Here is an 18,445-nt window from a genome sequence, read left to right as displayed (position 1 = left end):
TGAATTTTCCAGGGAGAGAAAAAAAAAATCTTGAAAATTTCTCCATATCTGTTTGGGTTCATCCAGATGCCAGAGAAGGATTCCTTAGACAGATTTCTAAAAACAACTGAACTGTCGCCTTTACTTAAACTATGTTTAAAGAACATCTTCACCAAAAATGATTTTAACCTTCAGTTTTCTCCGGGAGATAAACTTTGGTTATATGGTAAATTTACTAACGAATAACTCCTTGTTTTCAGAAGATGTCAGATAAACAAAGTCAATAACAACCAGAACTGTCATGAAAATGTTAACAACCTTAGTCATTTAGAAAAGAAACTCTCTGCAACAAATATATATTGGCTTATCACTATAAATCAGATACAGTAGAAAAGTTACTACTAATCAGATTATTGCACAGCTTACCCTTTCTTGCCTAATCAGGTATTTGTTCCCTTGGATTAATAGGAAAATAAGTCTTCCAATATAACAACAACAACAACAACAACAACAACAACAAACTACTTAAAAATAAATCAAGGACTTCTAAGCAAGCAAGACAACAGACACTGAGTTTTGGACTCTCCTCAAATCTAACCATACAAGTATGTTAGAAATGCTGGGGGGCAACGGAGAGGCCAGTAGAAACAGAAGCCTACAAAGGTGATAGAACTGTACTGAATCTAGCACGTAGTGAGTACCACTGAAACTGGAAGTCTGAATGAGAGTGGTGGATTTTACCAACATCAGTGTATTTGTTTGCTAGGGCTGCCATAACAAAATACTTCAGACTGGGACCTGAAACAACAGAAGTTTATTTTCTGACAATTCTGGAGACTAGAAGTCTAAGATCAAAGTGTTGGCAGGCTTGGTTTCTTCTGAAGCCTCTCTCCTTGGCTTGCAGATGGCCCCCTCCTTGCTGTTTCCTTCACAGAGTTTTTCCCCTAAGTGCATGTCCCTAATGTCTCTTTTTATGTACAAATTTCCTTTTATAAGACACCACCAGACTGGTGTATAGTAGGGCTCACTCCAGCAACCTTATCCTAACTTAACCACCTTTTTAAAAGCCCTAGCTTCCAAATACAATTACATCAGGTATTGGAGGGTTGGGGCTTCAACATACGAATTTGCAGAGATACCACTCAGCCCATAAACCGTCAATATCCTGTTTGTAATATTACAAATATAATTTTGTAAAATGTTGCAACTGGGGGAAACTGAGCAAAGTATGCAAAGAACCTCTCTGTATTTTATCTTACAACTGCAAGTGAATCTACAATTATCTCCAAGGAGAAAATAAAAACACCCACAGATGGGAGGATAACAAAATAGGTGGACAAGAGCAAAAGACAGAATGTTCAACAATATCAGGTGATAGGACAGCTCCATGGACACCAGGTAAGTATGCAGGGCTGAAACACCCACAAAAATAGAACTTACAGAGAATAGGGAACTAGGCAGATGAAGGGAGGTAAAAGAGAGTTCTAGTGATTCTAAAAGCTGGGAAAGAAGAAATTACCATAAAAAAGAGAAGACCCCTTTTAAGTGAAATTGTATCTAAGAACCACCAGTGAAGTTTCTGAGTTTCTGGGGGAGAATGCAAAACCACAAGGACTTAAGAGGCTTCAGGAAGAACACCGTGGACTAGAATCCAAATCAAACAAAGAAGCATGAGCAGGAATAAAGGAAACAGATACCCAAAGGAGGTTAATCTCAGAATACTACAGAGGAGGCTACATCAAGAAGCCACAAACAGAACCCATTTATGTAACCAGCAACCAGTTCAAGAAACAGAACCTTTCCAGCAGGCTCTACTTTCTCTGTTCTAGTCAACACTCCCTCAAGAGCAGTCCCTATTCTGGCTTCTAACAGAACAAAATGATTCTGCTTGTTTGAGGACATTCTATATATGAAGGCATACAGTATAAACTCTGCTCTGTCTGGCTTCTTTAGCTCAGCATATGTCTGTGAGATTCATACATACTACTGCATGCATCTGTAGACTGTTTATTATTCTCATCGCTCTACAGTATTCCATTGTGTAAATATACCATGATGTATTTATTCAATCTGAGTCAGTTTAATATTGCTGTATAACAAATCACCTGAAAATTTAATGGCTTAAAACAACAATTTCTTATTTCTCACAATTCTATGTGTTTTCTAGGCAGTTTCTCCTCTGGCTTTACCTGGACTTGTTCATGTGGCTCTTTTAGCTGGAAGGTCAGCCAAACTATAAGGTCAAAGATGGCTTCACTCACAAGTCTGTCAGTAAGTACTACTGGTCATTGCCTGGGCACCATGATTGTCTTCCATGTAACCTCTCCTACTCCAGTATGTCCTTATGTCGTGGTCTCAGAGCATTTATTCCCCTGAGTATGTAAACACTTATCAAGCTTCTGTTGCATAATGCTTGGTAATATCCAACTGGCCAGAGCAAGTTACACAGCTAAAGTCAGACTCACTGTGGAAGGGTACAACAATGACTGATGGCTATCTGGACAGGTTTCAGTTTGGAGCAATGACAAATGTGCTATGAGCATTCTAGTCATTTGGGTGCATATGTATCTTAGACTACTGAGTCACAGGATTTGCAGCATATGTTCGGCTTTAGTAGATATAGTTATACAGCTTTCCAAATTGCTGTACCACTTTATGTTTCCATTCCAATTTACACTTCACAGAGCAGTGCAGGAGAATTTCAGCTACTCCACATCCTGATACTTGATATTTTTCATCATTCTCATTTAGCCATAATAGTGAGTGTACAATGGTACCTCATTTTTAATTGAGTGGCCATATTTTTAAAATACTTCAGATAAGCAGCAAAGGAGAAACTCTTCAAACCATAAAATCAGGAAAACTATCTTTGCCAATTTCTACCTCCATCATAGAAACCTTGTCCAAAAGTAACAGTAAGTCCATCTAATTTAAACATGACCAAGAGAGAACAATTAAATTAAAAAGTACAGTAAGAAAAAAAGATGAGAATTGTAACATATTTCAAAATGAATTAAGAGGAATTAAGAAAATAGCCAGGCACAGTGCCTCATGCCTGTAATCTCAGCACTTTGGGAGACCAAGACAGGAAGATCACTTGAGCCCAGGAGTTCAAGACCAGCCTGAGCAGCATAGTGAAACCCATCTTCACCAAAAAAAAAAAAAAAAAAAAAAAATCAGCTGGCAGTGGTGGCACACATCCATAGTCCTAGCTACTTGGGAAGCTGAGGTAGGTGAATCCCTTGAGCCTTGGATGACAGAGCAAGGCCCTGACACAAGAGAAAAAAGAAGAAAAAATGAAAATAAAATTCTAAAAATATTCTAATAAGAACAGCATACATCAGAAATTGAACAAACTAAAAAATGAATCTGGCCAGATAACAAGAGGATATACAATAAGAAATGACAAAGTTAATAACAGAACGGGAAAGAAAAAACTCAGACAGGAAGTAAAAACTAGAAGGAAGACTAAACTTAATAGATGGATACTGCTAGGGGCAATGGCTCATGCCTGAAATCCTAGCACTTTGGGAGGCTGAGGCAGATGGACCATTTGAGCCCATGAATTTGAGACCAGCCTGGGCAACATCGTGAAACCCTGCCTCTACAAAAAATACAAAAATTAGTAGGGCATGGTGATGCACATCTGTAGTCCCAGCTACTCGGGGCTATACTGGGAGGATCACCTGGGCCCAGAGAAGTTGACACTGGTGCCACTGCACTCCAGCCTGGGTGACAGTGAGACCGTCTCAAAAAAAAAAAAACACACAGAGATAGATACCATGGAAAATACATTGAAGGGACTAACGCATAAAATAGAAAAAATATAAAAACAAAACAAAAACAAAAAAGAATATTAAGGTATAGGTATAAGAAAGGTATAGATATATGAAGATCCAACATACATATAATAGGAGGCCCCAAAGACAGAAAATGGAAACAATGCAACACAATAGTAAAAAACTATAATTGATGAAAATATGAAACTACATTTGGGCCAATATAATAAAAAACACACTGTGTGTCTGGGAGAATTAACAGGGAATAGTCAACAGACATATTCTAGTAAAAGTATTAGCTCCAAAGATGAAGAAAAAGTCCTTGGGTATCTAGGCAAACAAATAAAATTAAAGAAAGAAAATCATATTGGTGCTCTCTTCCTCGGCACTGCCTACGGAGGTAGCAGAGATCTCGTCCTCGGCATCATGGCCGACCTCAGACCCCCTGTGAAACCCAAGATCGTCAAAAAGAAAACCAAGATGTTCATCCGGCACCAGTCAGACCGATATGTCAAAATTAAGCGTAACTGGCGGAAACCCAGAGGTATTGACAACAGGGTTCGTAGAAGGTTCAAGGGCCAGATCTTGATGCCTAACATTGGTTATGGGGGCAACAAGAAAACAAAGCACATGCTGCCCAGTGGCTTCCGGAAGTTCCTGGTCCACAACGTCAAGGAGCTGGAAGTGCTGCTGATGTGCAACAAATCTTACTGTGCTGAGATTGCTCACAATGTTTCCCCCAAGAACCGCAAGCCATTGTGGAAAGAGCTGCCCGGCTGGCCATCAGAGTCACCAACCCCAATGCCAGGCTGCGCAGTGAAGAAAATGAGTAGACAGCTTATGTGCACATTTTGTGTTTAAATAAAACTGGCATCTTCCTTAAAAAAAAAAAAAGGAAGAAAGAAAATCATATTGGTATTAGAGTTTAATAATGACACATTTTATCAGAACAGAGTGAGACTTGGTAAACTAAGGCCCATTGACCAAATCCAGCCCACTGCCTGGTTCTGTAAATTAAGTCTTATTGGAACAGTCATGCTAGTTCATTTTCACATTATCTACAGCTGCTTTTGCAATGCAATGGCACAGTTAAGTAATTGTGAGGGAAAGCTATGACCCACAAAACCTAAGATAATTATTATTTGGTCTTTTACAGAAAAAGTTTGCCAACTCCTCCAAGAGAGTAACATTTTTAAAGATACTTGAGGGAAAAAAATGTGAGTCAAGTATTAAGTATGTTTATTCAGTCAAACTGACCTCGAAGTATAAAAGCCACAGATAAACTGTTAAATATGAAAGGCAAGGGATACATTTAACATAAGTCACTTATAAGAATTCAATAGCCACACACAGTGGCTCATGCCTGTAATCCCAGCACTTTGGGAGGCCGAGGTGGGCGGATCACAAGGTCAGAAGTTTGAGACCAGCCTGATCAACATGATGAAACCCCGCCTCTACAAAAATCAGTCAGGCATGGTGGCAAGCACCTGTAATCCCAGCTACTCAGGAGGCTGAGGCAGGAGAATCACTTGAACCTGGGAGGCAGAGGCTGCAGTGAGCCGAGATCATGCCACTGCACTCCAACATGGGTGACAGAGCAGGACTGTGTCTCAAAAAAAAGAGAGAGAAAATTCTTTTTTTTTTTTGGCTCCAAATTTTATTTTATTTATTTATTTTTTTTTTTTTTTTTAAAAAAAAAAAAAAAAAAAAAAAAAAAAAAAAAAAAAAAAAAAAAAAGAAAGGAAAGGAAGAAAGAGGAAGAGGAAGAGGGAGAGAGAACAGGGGTGTTGCTTTATTGCCCAGGCTAGAAAGCAGTCTAAAAATGGGTATGCCTGTAATTGTGTTTAATAATAGAGACATAAAAAAAAAAAAAATGAGGGAAGAAAATAATTAACAAGCAGCCAACCAATATTTCATTTAAACCTGTAAATACATGTGATGTAGTACTGATAAGAGTGTATATTTTGTGTATTTAAAGTGGAGAGTTCTATGAATGGTAATTAAGTCTACTTGTTCCAGATCTGAGTTCAAGTCCTGAATATGGATGTTAACTTTCTGTCTCATTGATCTGTCTAATAATGATGCTAAAGTCTCCCACTATTATTGTGTGGGAGTCCAAATGTCTTTATAAGTCTTATAAATCTGGGTATTTCTGTATTGGGTGCATATATATTTAGGATCTTTAGCTCTTCTTGTTACATTGATCCTTTTATCTTTATGTAATATCCTTCTTTGCTTCTTTTGATCTTTGTTGCTTTGAAGTCTATTTTATCAGCAAAAATTGCAACTCCTGCTTTCTTTTTTTTTTTTTTTTTTTTTTTTTTTGAGACGGAGTTTCGCTCTTGTTACCCAGGCTGGAGTGCAATGGCGCGATCTCGGCTCACCGCAACCTCCGCCTCCTGGGTTCAGGCAATTCTCCTGCCTCAGCCTCCTGAGTAGTTGGGATTACAGGCACGCGCCACCATGCCCAGCTGAATTTTTGTATTTTTAATAGAGACGGGGTTTCACCATGTTGACGAGGATGGTCTCGATCTCTTGACCTTGTGATCCACCCGCCTCGGCCTCCCAAAGTGCTGAGATTACAGGCTTGAGCCACTGAGCCCGGCCGCAACTCCTGCTTTCTATTTATTTATTTTTGCTCTCCATTTGGTTGGTAAATTTTTCTCCACCCCTTTGTTTTGTGTCTTTGTGTATCCTTGCATGTGAGATGGATCTGGATGTAGCATACCAATGGGTCTTGGCTTTTTTTGTCTGTCTGTGTCTTTGGATTGGGGGACTTAGTCGATTTAAATTTAGAATTAATAACAATATATGTGAGTTTGATACTGTCATTTAATGTTAGCTGGCTGTTTTGCCCATTAGTTGATGCAATTTCTTAATTATGTTGATGTTCTTTATTTTTTGGTATTTTTTAGAAAGGCTGATACTGGTTGTTCCTTTCTATTTGTAGTGGTTCTTTCAGAAGCTCTTGTAAAGCAGGCCTGGTGGTGATGAAATCTCTGAGTGCTTGCTTATTCACAAAAGATTTTATTTTTCCTTTGCTTATGAAGCTTAGTTTGGCTGGATGTAAAATTCTGGGTTGAAAGTTCTTTTCTTTAAGGATGTTGAATATTGGCCCCCACTCTCTTCTGGGTTTCTGCTGAGGGATCTGCTGTGAGTCTGATGGGCTTCCCTTTATGGGTAACCTGACCTTTCTCTCTGGCTGCCCTCAGTATTTTCTCTTTCATTTCAAGCCTGGTGAATCTAGCGATTATGTGCCTTGAGGTTGGTCTTCTTGAGGAATATCTTTGTGGTGTTCTCTGTATTACCTGGAGTTGGATATTGTCGTGCCTTGCTAGGTTCGGAAAGTTTTCCTGAATAATATCCTGAAGCGTATTTTCCAGCTTGGACTGATTCTCTTCGTCACATTCAGGTACACCTATCAAACGTAGATTAGACCTTTTCACATAGTCCCATATTTCTTGGAGACTTTGCTCGTTCCTTTTTATCCTTTTTTCTCGAATCTTGTCTTTTTATTTCATGAAGTTGGTCTTCGACCTCTGATATCTTTTCTTCTGCTTGATCAATTCGGCTGTTAAAACTTGTGCATAGTACGCGAAGTTCTCATGTTGTATTTTTCAGCTCCATTAATTCACTTATATTCCTCTCTAAATTGTGTGTTATTGTTAACATTTCGTCAAACCTTTTTTCAAAGTTCTTAGTTTCTTTGCATTGGGTTAGAACAAGTTCTTTTAATTCCCAGAAGTTTCTTATCATCCACTTTTTAAAGCCTGCTTCTGCTAATGGAACACAGTCTTTCTCCATCAGGCCTTGTTCTGTTGCTGATGAGGAACTGTGATCCCCTGCAGAGGAAGAGGCATTCCGATCTTGGGTATTCTCAGGCTTTTTAGGCTGGTTTCTTCCCTTCGTTATAAATTTATCCATCTGTGGTCTTTATAATTACCGTCTTTATAGTTGGGTTTCTGAATGGACGTCCAACTTGATTCCTAGCGCTAGAATCTGAGCAACCCACTGTGCTGGCCAAAACAGCGGCTTTAAGATTGATGGTGCTTTTCTGACTCTGCACCAAGAACCGCAGCTCCAAGGCAGCGGCAAAACCGCCTCACCGGCCTCAAGAGTCGCACTGGTGACACGTGGGGCTCCTCCGCTGGGAATCTCCGGGTGCGTGAGCAACATAAATTGATCTGAAGGTGTGGCTACAATCCCGAGCTGCTAGTGATCAGCCATCTTGGATCTCTCTCCGAGAAAATTCAATCAACTTCATACTAAATGATTACAGAAGCCTTACCATAAGGACTTCTGTTGCTCACTGACTATATTTAACTAAAACTAAGACTAATGCAAACAGAGTAGCATATGATTCACATGGGGCAAACAGAATTGAGAAATCTTGGGGTGCAAGAACTGACTGACCCAGGGGCTTGATTATGTACAGAAAATAGGACTAAGAATAAAGAAAGAATCAGAGATAACTCCTAAATTTCTGGACTGGGAAAACGGATGGAAGGTGGTACCAATTCACTGAGGTAGGGAATAAAAGAAAAGACACAGATTTGAAGAGGGCGAAAATAAGTCTGGGGCATGTTGAATGCGAAATGCTTGTAGACAATTAAGTGAATATATCCAGTCATAGTAGGACACAAAGATGTGGATTTCAGGAGAAAAGCCCTGACTAGATATTAGATTCAGGAATCATCAGACATGTGTGAGAAGACCAAATAGTGTATAACTTACCATGAGAGCAGCAAGACCAATAGCTGGGAAAAAAAAGGCACCAAAAGAAACATGTCCTCCAGCTTAGCACTGTTTGGCCACAATAATATTCTCTAGTATTCCAAAATAACTATTAAGAATTTTGGACAGGCACAGTGGCTCAGGCCTGTAATCCCAGCACTGTGGAAGACCCAGACAGGAGAATATCATGAGAACAGGAGTTTAAGACCAATCTGGGCAACATAGGCCTCATCTCTACAAAAAAATTAAACAGTTAGCTGGGCATGCTGGTGTGCACCTGTGATCCCAGCTATTCAGAAGGCTGAGGTAAGGGGATTGCTTGAGCCCAGGAGGTCCAGGCTATAGTGAGCTGTGATCACGTTACTGCACTCCATCCTGGACAACAGAGCAGGAAGATCCTGTCTCCAAAAAAAAAAAAAAAAAAGAATTTTGTACTTTAAATCATTCAAAATAAAGCATTTGAAAAACAACGAATACAAAGAGTGAAAAACAAAAAGCCTTTATCTACTTTATTTTTATGACTACGCATAGAGTTGATTCTATTGCTGTGTATTTGGACCTGGCAATCAAATGACAAACTGCCAACAGAGTAAAAAAGACATAAAAGATGAAACCACTATAAAATCCCACATGAGGAGTCAGGTGTGTACATATGTAGATATATACGAATGAAAGGCAGTAAGTAGAGGGGCAGACTGTGTTACAGGCTGAACTGTGTTCCTCTCAAATTCATCTGCTCACGTCCTAAATCCTGCTACCTCAGAGTGTGACTTATAGTGCAGGTAAGGCCGTTAATAGAGGTAATTAAGGTAAAATGAAGTCATTTTGGTGGGCCCTAATCCAATACAACTGATGTTCTTAAAAGAGGAGGAAATTAGGACACACACATACACAGAAGGAAGATCATGTGAGGCCACCTAAGGAAGACAGCCATCCATCAGCCAAGAGAGGGGCCTTAGAAGAACCCAACCCTGCCAACACTTTGATCTTACACTTCTAGCCTCCAGAATTGCCAGAAAATAAATCTTTGTTGTTTAAGCCAACCAGCCTGTAATTCTTTGCTACAGTAGCCCTAACAAATTAATACAAGCTAAGAGGAGGAAGTAGTCCTAGCTAGTTAAGAATTCACGCACTGTCAATGCTGTCCCAGAAATAAGAAGTCCTATAACAGAAAAAAAGGGTAGAGCTTTTGATATATAGTGATTATGCCTTAAATCACACAAGGAAAATATTTTCAAATAATAATAAGTATTTACAGGGGAAAATATAAGAAAAAAATGAAGGGATACAATTTTTGCAATTAGAAAAGGACAAAAAAGGTTAATGCAGCATCAGGTTTGAAGAAAACCAAGAAAAAAAAGAGAAGCCAACCAAGATGTATCCTCTGCCTGAAATGAAAGTTAACCAAAGAGTAAATGAATTATCTAAAAACAATCCAGCAAAGCAAGAGAGAGCAATGGAAGCAACTTCTGATAATTATTTAGAATTAAAAACAGTTGCGTGTTATTTTATTTTAATGATCGGCTAATGAAATCCTTGATGACTGACGAACGTAAAACATTTTCAGGCATCAAGTGAAAAGATATTTCCAGTGACTTTTAATGGAATTTTGGTTCTTTGCAGGCTTCCTAAGGCGGGGGCAGGGGGAACCAGCTAATAATTACTAGCCATTTAATACACAATACTTTTTGTCCTGTGTCCAGAGCTTTAAAAAAAAAAAAAAGGCCATAGATTCCAGAAGAGAGTAAGGTGGAAGGGAAAGCTATTCTCTAACTTGCAGTGGCTAAGGGGGTACCTGCTCCCTGGTGCTAGGTTGGCCAAAGTTCACACAGAGAAGGAAAAAAGCTACAGTAGAAATTCACCATTTTATGGTAAGATTTTTAATGTTTTTAAACATTGCTTCAACGTTTTAATGTCTTCTTAAGTTTTAAAGTTATGGCTGGATGTGGTAGTTCACACCTACAATCCCAGCACTTTGGGAGTCCGAAACAGGAGGAACATTTGAGTCCAGGAGCTCAAGACTAGCCTGGGCAACACAGCAAGACCCCATCTCTACAAAAAATAAGAAAAATTTGTTGAGTATGATGGTGTGTGCCTGTAGTCCCAGCTACTTGGGAGGCTGAGGTGGGATCCCTTGAGCCCAGGAGTTCAAGGAGGCAGTAAGCTATGATTACACTATTCCAGCGTGGGCGACAAAGTGCAACCTCGTCTCTAAGAAACACAAAGTTATATCTCACATCAAAGTTGTATAATTTTTCTTTTAAGACATAATGTTACTTCCTTTCAGTATAAGAATATCACTATTGTCCTAGTCCACAATTCTTTGCTTCCTGTATTATTTTCAAGTGTGATAAAATGTTTCTGAAATACATCTTCTTTGTCACTAGAGCCATTAGCATTAGCAGTATGAACACTAACGATGAAAAAGCTCTCCAACTGTTTAAGTGTAAGACTTTGCAAAACAAACCTGAATACAGCTGCATAATTTGCCTTTCTCCAGAAAAGCCTATTAAACTTTGTTGGCATTGGATACAAAATAAAATTCAAAGATTTGCATTTTTAGTACTTTTGGTTTCTTGACCTTTATTTGAATTTGAGACTAAGCTTTACCAAACAACAGAATTTACACAGTAACTAGCCAACCACAGTCCTCATTATGGAATCTATGCAGTGCATTTGTTACCTAGGAAACGGACCAGAGCACAGACAGAGTGCAATTTCAGTCTAGCAGAAGAATTCTCCAATCATGCTAGTAAATAAAGTCCATAAATCAACTAATCAGAAGCAAAGTCAAGAAGTATCACGTAAGAGTTAAGCTCAATGGAAACTTTTTAAAGGAAAAAAGAAACCTGTGGGGCTTCCTCAGACAACTATGTAGATCTCTTAAGTAAATATTATGAGCAGGTTTCTTTACAAACACAAACTGTCGGAAAATAAACTGTTCAAAATAAATGGCTTCTCTCCAGTCTTCAGCTTCTCTATTTTTGACAGTATTTAAGAGAAAAAGCTTCTTCAGAGCCAGCCTCATACATCTGGTACCAGAATATTAATCCAAGAATGAAATCTGCATTTTCAGCTAGCAACATGGGGTTTGTGCTGTTCTTAAACAATACAGGATGATGATAAAGGCTGGAATGAGAGGTCACTGTCCACACCTCTCACAGTCGGACCTGCTTCCTAACCAGGCTACAAAAAAATGTGAAAAAGAAAGACCTGAAAGTCACAAATCTATTACAAAGAATAAAATTGTTACTTTTTGGCTTTCCATTTATTACTAATGGGCATTCCAGTTAACAGAAAGTGGCCATTTTAAGCTTCCTGTAATGATACCACATTGATAACCAATAAACAGGAAAACACTAGAAAAGTCCATGGATTTTAAAGCCTATCTGTTTTAACTGCGGATGGCTTAATGTTGTTTTAAAAAGAGAAGTTGGTAAATGTCAGCTATGTTTAAAAATCAAGTTTTATATAAATACAAATTTTCTGGAAGTAGCACTTATTTGTCAAAATAAATGAAAAAAATTTCAAACATGAAAAATGAAAAATAATTTATATGCCTTCCTGAACAGCAACTTACCAGAAAGGAAATCAGTTAAAAATGTGTAAGGTTCTCTGGAATGCTTCTGATTACACTAGTATTGCTAATTATACAAAAAACAAAAAAATAATATCTACATATCAGTCCAAACCCCCCCCAAAAAAAACAGGTGTTATCTTTTAGCCAGCCCACATAAAGACTACACTGATGATTTCAGAAAACTTAGGCACAACTACAACTTTGCCAAAACAATTCTCAATACAAGCCACACTGTTAATGCTTAAACAGTGGCTCTTTGTTCAGTCTTATCACTATCACCGACAGCCTTGTAAATACATAAACAAGCAATTCAACTGTTAGCTCATCTTTTTTTAATACTTTTAGGAGCTAAGGAAGAGTATATATATCTAAGAGCTGACATTCTGAGAGTGGGCTAGAACTCCATTCCTGGATTCACGATAAAGCCTGACCAAATTTCAACGCCTCTCCTCTTTGGGCTATTATTACGAATGGAGAGGGAAAAGGAGCGCTGGTCAAGGGCCTACCAGAGCCACATACTGAGCTCTGTGCCTCTGTGCAGAATTTAAATTAATTTACCTAATGCAGACTGTAAATTAAAGCAGAAACCAGTAAAATTTTATCAACTAAAAGGGGTTGGCTTGATTATTGCTAGGGTTTAAGTAACGTGTGTATAAATGCACACACTAGGCATTTATAAAATTAGACATGCAATAATATTAATCTGTTAAAGTAACTGGGACAAGAATCTAGGATAGATTTTTCTCCTAGAAAGAAGCACTATTTTAAGCATACTAAACGGTCTTTTTATAATGACAAACATCAGCTTGTTTTTTTTAAAAGTGCATTAAACTGTATACTGTTTTCTAATTTTTAAACCTTAATGAAAATTTAAATAATACATAATTTTCCACGTTTTTCAAGTTTAGATAATGCTTTTTGTTTTAAGATAGTCTCTTTTTTCTACATATGGCTGTCCATATAATTGTATGCATGTCCCCCAAAACTGCTTCTTCCTTTTTTTTAATCTCCCGGGTAACTGACAGACTTAAGTTTGTCAATATAAATTCTCATACGGTGGGCAAAAAAGAGTTTCCAGAACTGAGCAGCAGATTGAGATTAATACAGTTATAAATCCATACCTGCATTATAAAAACCTGAATCTGTAAAATTAATTTTCTGGGTGCTTATTCAACCTCGTTTATTGTTTGAATTATCTACAAATACACAGCAACTGTTCATGAAGAAACTTACCTGGCTAATCAAATAAGACGAATAAGAAACATCACCCTACAGTATTTTTCAAAACACTGTATCCCTGTCCATGTACAGCCCAATCATTGGGTTATACAGAATAAAATAGGAAAAGCACAATCATAGGAGGAAAACTCTATTCTGACATTCATGTCCTCATGGGTTGTGAAAGATCTCATATCTTAAACCAACAGAAATAAAGGCTTCAGTCTGAACGGAAAGCTAGATCATTGTTTACTGCATTCCAATTTAACCTCCACCATGGAAGCTGTCACTGCTTGACTGGCTTGTTAACTGTTTATTTCATCGGGAGAGGATTCCGTCTTGCGAATCCTAACGAGTCCGGGAAAAAACAAAACTTTACACCAAAACTTAAAACACACACACACACACACACACTCACACGAAATAAACATACATAATTGTAAAAATCACAGCCATGTTCCTTTTTTCTTAAAGTCCCCATCTAAAACCGTAAAGAAAAAAGACACGAGGGAACCAAAAACATTCTCTGATTTTGGTTTGACGTTGGTCAGTCCAACCTCCTCCTACCCAGGGGAATACATTTTTCGATATATTTGATAACAAACACAAACCACTGTGCGCAGCCTCAGATGGGGGTGGGGGGGCGGAAGAGCCTTTTGGAGAAAGCCCTCCTCCGTTAGAAACAATAAATAAGGGAGTAAAGCCATACACATTCCCTCACACACGCCCCAAACGCACCCCCGCGAGCCTCCCGAGGAGGGAAACTAGTGGGGCAGAGCTCTTCCTCCACAAGCATCTCAAGACTTGGAAACTAACAGGGCAGACCTTTTCTTCCTCCTTCCCGCCCTTCTTCCCACCTCCAACAGACCCAAGAGCACGAGCAGGGGCGCCAGCTCCACGCACAGCGCCCGCAGCCGCCACTGAGACCCGAGCTGCCGGGCGGCGGGGCGGCTCAGGGCAGGCGGACCGGAGCCGCCGCCGGGGGTCTCCGCGCCTCGCACCCCCACAAGCCCGGCGCCGCCGACGAGCGGCCGCCCGGGTCCCTGCCCTAGCTCTGGCCTCGCTCCCCCGAGAGGAGACAAAAGGAAGGTTCAGCCGGGTCACTGCGCGGCCGCTGACGGGGAAGCAGAGCCGACCCCAGCGCGGCCGCCCCCCACACAAAGGGGCTCCCCGCCCGGGTCGCCGCGTCGGCGCGCTCGTCCCCGCCCCGCGCGCGGGCTCTCACCCACCTGCAGGTGTCTGTGCGTCTGTGCGTCTGTCCATAGGAACGCGGGCGGCGGGGGGGCCTGCGGGAGCTGGGCAGCCAGGGCTGGACGGGGCGGGCCGAGGGGCGCAAGGGCGGGAGGAGAGCGGCCAGAGGGCCGGGCACCGAAGGCAAGTGGCGCGGGGAAGGCGCCCGGCGGGCGGCAGACCGAGGCGCGGGGCGCGGGGAGGGGGCGCGGGCGCCAGCCTGGCTCGGCCGACCGGCGCGCGCCGCTCCGTGCGCCCCGAGCTCCGCGCGCCCGGCTCGGAGCGCGGCGGGCGGGCAGGGGGCGGGGCGCGGGCGGGCCGGGGCGGGGCCGGCGAGCGGGGCGGGGGCTCGGACCCCGGGCTCCAGCCGGCACCGGAAACGCGCCGTGGTCGGCGAGATCCACAGGAAGTGTGTAATGACACCTTGTACGGCACGCACGGATCTCGCAGTCGTCGCTGCCTGGAGGAGGTGTGGATCGACCCTCCAGCTGCACACACGCGCGCACGCGGCGGCCGGCGCGCTGGCCCTGAAGGTTTGGAGCAAACCTGCCTTCCGCGCGCACGAGCTCAGAGTGCTGCCCCTGCAGGTGTGGAACCCGCTGTCCCCGCTATGGCTGGAGGAGGTGTGCAGCACTGCCTCCTACTACACGTCCCGGGCCCACGTTCCCCAATGCCCTTCGGAACTCCGTGCACCTCCGCGGAAACGCAAGGAGCAGACAAAACCTACACCATCCGTGAGGTGTGTGATGCCCCTTATAACGCACTGAGTCGAGTCACCTCTCTGCCCAGGGATGTGCATTAACACCTTCCAGCGACATACTACGCACAGCCCCCTATCACCGCTGCCCCGTGAAGGTGCCCAACATCCACCTGTAACACACACACCCCTATCCCATCGAGGGAGCGGGGATGCTTAATGACACCTACAATACGCTAAAACTAGATCCTCCAGTACACCAGAGACACAAGAACCCCACCTACGCGACTCAGCAGAGCAAAGGTGAGGCTGGACTTGCTAGTGCAACCAGGCTTGGTCCACCTTTATTTTACCTAACACTTTCTTAGTACTTGCTGTTTGCCCACAGTTTGCACTAAGTGCTTAGCGAATGTTAATTCATTTAATCCTAAGAACTCTACACAGTGAGTGCTATTAACATTGCCATTTATAGGCCGGGCGCGGTGGCTCAAGCCTGTAATCCCAGCACTTTGGGAGGCCGAGGCGGGTGGATCACGAGGTCAAGAGATCGAGACCATCCTGGTCAACACGGTGAAACCCCGTCTCTACTAAAAATACAAAAAATTAGCTGGGCATGGTGGCGCGTGCCTGTAATCCCAGCTACTCAGGAGGCTGAGGCAGGAGAATTGCCTGAACCCGGGAGGCGGAGGTTGCAGTGAGCCGAGATCGCGCCATTGCACTCCAGCCTGGGTAACAAGAGCGAAACTCTGTCTCAAAGAAAAAAAAAACATTGCCATTTTATGGATAAGGAAATTGAAGCACAGAGAAATTAAGAAATTTGTTCAACATCACATGGATAGTAGCTGGAGGAGCCCAGATTCATTCCAAACAGTGGCTTCAGAGACTGTTAACTTTAACTCCTTTTCTATTTACATCACTGACCATCTCCAAAGAAGTAATCATGGTAATAACATTTACAGCATATCTGATTGGCCTTATGGAGTGCCTACATCTTGGCCTCTCCCCACCTATAACAGGCATACCCCAGTCACTTGTACCCTTGGAGTAGGTAAGGGATGAGAAGAATATTTTTGAGGAAAAGAAAGAGGCTAACTTCTTAGCAAAGAAGAAAATATCCAGGGTCATCCAGAATCCACGCAGGTAACTTCATTGCCACATCAGCATGTTTTTTCCTTTAGGGTAGCTTCTGCCAACCCCTCTCCATCTCCAGAGCTGATTCAGATTGATGTTCTTAATACCTTCCTCTATCAACATTCTTCAAGGTCTAGGCTGAAATTTAAAATCTGTGTAAATGTTTTGGACACAATAATGTTTGTACAAACAAATAAGACCAAAAATGAAAACTCCCTAGTTAACTGCTGCATATTCTGAAGATGGGATCTTGTGGAGAAATTGGAACTCTCATGCAATGCTGATAGGAATGTAAGATGGTACCACTACTATGCAAAACAGCATAGAAGTTCCTCAAAAAACTAAAACTAGAGCTACTGTATGATCCAACAATCCTACTTCTGGGTAAATGTCCAAAAGAATTGAAAGCAAGATATTGAAGAGATATTTGCACACTCATGTTCACTGCAGCACTATTCGCAATATCCAAAAGGTTGAAGCAGCCCAAATGTTCATCAACAGATGAATATATAAATGAGAATGTGATATATACATACAATGGAATATTATTCAGCCTTAAAAAGGAAGGAAATCCTATCACAGGCTACAACATAGATGAACCTTGAGGATGTTGTGCCAAGTGCACTAAACCAGTCACAAAAGGACAAATACTGGTATGATTTGACCTATATGAGGTATATAGCTTAGTCAAACTCGTAGAAACAGAAAGTAGAATAGTGGTTGCTAGAGGGCAAAGGGAGGGGGGAAATGGTGATATAATGTTCACTGGGTACAGAGTTTCAATTTTGCAAGATGAAAAAGTTCTAGAAATGTTTCACAATGCCACTGAACTGTACACTTAAAAGTAGTTACAAAGGTAAATTTTAAATTATTTTTGCCACAATTGACTTTAAAAAAAAAAGCAAATCTAATATTATTTGTTTAAAGGACATTTCATCATAAAGAATTTTTTAAATGATGCAGGCATCTAGCTATGATGAGGTACCTTGTTGAACAAACTAACTCTGCCACTGAGAACTATAAAAGCTGTTGAAATAAATAAATAAGTCTGTTTAAAACTATTGGAGAGCAAGCTTGTCATCCAAGGCTTGACAGTCCAAGAGCCCAGGAAGAAGGGGAATAAATTGAAGTGAGTCCTGCATCCTCGGCTTTATTTCTCAGGGCATTGTTGATTTGTGTCTAGGAGTATAGAAGTCAGCAAGAAGCACCCTAGAGCTTATTGACAGTCTTATTGATTTGGAGATACAAAATTTGGAGTCAAGTCTATAAAGGCAGCTAGGACATGAGAAACCAAGATCTGAGAGAAAGCAATCACAGTAAAAACAGTCAAACACTGTACATGCCATTTCCCCTCAGGGCATTTGCTGCTTCTGAACCTGTACAAGCAAGGAACAAGAAGCCAAGAATACATCTGATAAGAAAAAAAAAAAAAATCAAGCTGGAATCTTTGGTTGCCTCATGGTGCTGGAAATAATTAAATAGGAAGGAAGGTTATTGGTAAATATCCCAGACTTTCTATTTAGACCCTTTAACAACTTTGGCCTGGGAGTAAAAGAAAATCAAAATTAGCCCCAATAATGCCTAAAACACAGCCTTGAACTATCTCAGTTTCTGACTGAATCAAGGTGATCTTCCCATGTTCTGTCTGCCAGGAAAAAAAATATTTGGTGGAAAAACCTTATAATTTTTCGTATGTGGCACCCAGCAATTCACCAATAATTAACAAATATGCCAACAAAAAGACTAAACAAAAGCCAAGAAGAAAAAAAAGGCAATAGAAACAGATGCACACATGATGCAGATATTGTAATGACTAGATACAGCCCTTTTGAATCGCTATTATAAATACGTCCAAGAACATAAATAACAGAATGGATAATCTCCCTAGAACTAGAATTTTTTTTTAAAATTGGTAAGGGAAATGCAAATCAGAACCACAACAGGATACCACTACACACCCACTAAGATGCTTATAATAGAAAAAAAGTATTAGTGAGGATGCGGAGAATCAGAACTTGATTCTTCACGGCTAGTAGGGTTACAAAAGGGTACAGATGCTTTGGAAAACAGACTGGCAGCTTCTCATAAGATTAAATA

General features: G+C 41.0%; 1 protein-coding gene and 1 pseudogene across 2 annotated transcripts in view; one reads left to right on the top strand and one right to left on the bottom strand.

Annotated features, from left to right (window-relative positions):
- KIAA1958 (KIAA1958 ortholog) overlaps positions 1 to 14,734 on the bottom strand; it is a 171,645-nt gene extending 156,911 nt beyond the window's left edge. Inside the window, exon 1 of one of the 2 annotated variants that reach the window (XM_032240370.1) lies at positions 14,520 to 14,734. The gene's annotated coding sequence lies outside the window, so the exon portion shown is untranslated. The remainder of the gene's footprint in view (positions 1 to 14,519) is intronic. The other variant, XM_032240368.1, reaches the window with a different exon arrangement.
- Positions 4,170 to 4,652, top strand: LOC116524862 (annotated as a pseudogene).
- Positions 14,735 to 18,445: the final 3,711 nt, after the last annotated feature.

The sequence above is a fragment of the Sapajus apella genome, unplaced genomic scaffold (assembly GCF_009761245.1).
Source record: "Sapajus apella isolate SASKATOON/1434 unplaced genomic scaffold, GSC_monkey_1.0 scaffold46, whole genome shotgun sequence".
In the NCBI taxonomy this organism is placed as follows: Eukaryota; Metazoa; Chordata; class Mammalia; order Primates; family Cebidae; genus Sapajus; species Sapajus apella.
The sequence above is the reverse complement of the archived record's forward strand: the minus strand, read 5'-3'. Positions and strand labels throughout refer to the sequence as shown.